Raw genomic sequence first — 1,239 nt, 5'->3', positions numbered from 1 at the left:
CTTCTTAATATCTTCTGTTTCTGTTAGGTCCAAGAAAGGTCATAATGACCCTGATAAACAATATGATGTGGTCCCTCATATAGAGCCAGATATACTAGTGTGTGGGCCTTAGAAAGCATTACTGCAAACAAATCTATTGGAAGTGGTTGGATTCCAGGTGAACTATTAATATTTAAAATCCTAAAAGATGATGTTGTTAAAGTGTCACATTCAATACATCAGCAAATATGGAAAACTCAGCAGTGGTCACAGGACTGGAAAATGTCAGTTTTCTTTCTAATCTCAAAGAAGGGTTAGCCTAAGAATGTTTAAAGCCTAAAAATGTTTAAACTACCATAGGATTGCACTCATTTCACATGCTAGCCAGGTTTTTTGTTTTTTTTTTCTGAAAATCCTTCAAGCTAGGCTTCAGCAGTGCATGAAGTAAGAACTTCCAGAAGTACAAACTGGATTTCATAGAGGTAGAGGAATAAGAGATCAAATTGTAGTATTTGTTGGAACATAGATGAAGGAAGGAAGCTTCAGAAACACATCTACTTCTGCTTCATTGACTATGCTAAATCTCCTGACTATGTGGATTAACATACTGTGGGAAATTCTTAAAAGCATGGGGATATCAGACTACTTTACCCATCTCCTGAGAAACTTGTATGTGTATCAACAAGAAACAGTTAGAACTGGACATGAAATAATAGATTGTTCTAAAATTGGGATAGGAGTATGACAAAACTACATATTCCCATCCTGTCTAATTAATGTATATGCAGAGTACATCATGTTAAATGATGGGCTGGATGAGAAATGAAAGCTATGACAAACATAGGCAATGTATTAAAAACCAGAGACATAATTTTGTCAATAAAAGTCTTTTGCCAACAAAAGCTTTGGTTTGTACAATAGTTGTTGGGGGCCAGAGTGAGGTACTCTGCCTGTGGCAAAGGTCATGAGGAAGGAGGCTCGACATACGCAAAGGTGGGATCGAGCCTCAGGAGTCCCCCTGGAACTCCTCGAGCATCTACCCCCATAACCAGAGCCTGCCTACTTTACTACTTTGTGCTCACCTACACCTCTGACTTTATGGGGGGCTGTCCCCCACCACCTCTTTCAGAGAAGGAGTTAACTTAGAGCTCCAGTTAATAATAATTCCTGGGCATGATAAGAGTGTTTTAACCTACAAACTCCTCTGAAGGTTCTCTAGCCTGCCTGACAGGCTTGTCCGGCCACATGTGATTGCTCACA

This window comes from Bison bison, unplaced genomic scaffold (genome assembly GCF_000754665.1).
Source record: "Bison bison bison isolate TAMUID 2011002044 unplaced genomic scaffold, Bison_UMD1.0 scf7180017863821, whole genome shotgun sequence".
Lineage (NCBI taxonomy): Eukaryota > Metazoa > Chordata > Mammalia > Artiodactyla > Bovidae > Bison > Bison bison.
This window is presented reverse-complemented; position numbering follows the sequence as displayed.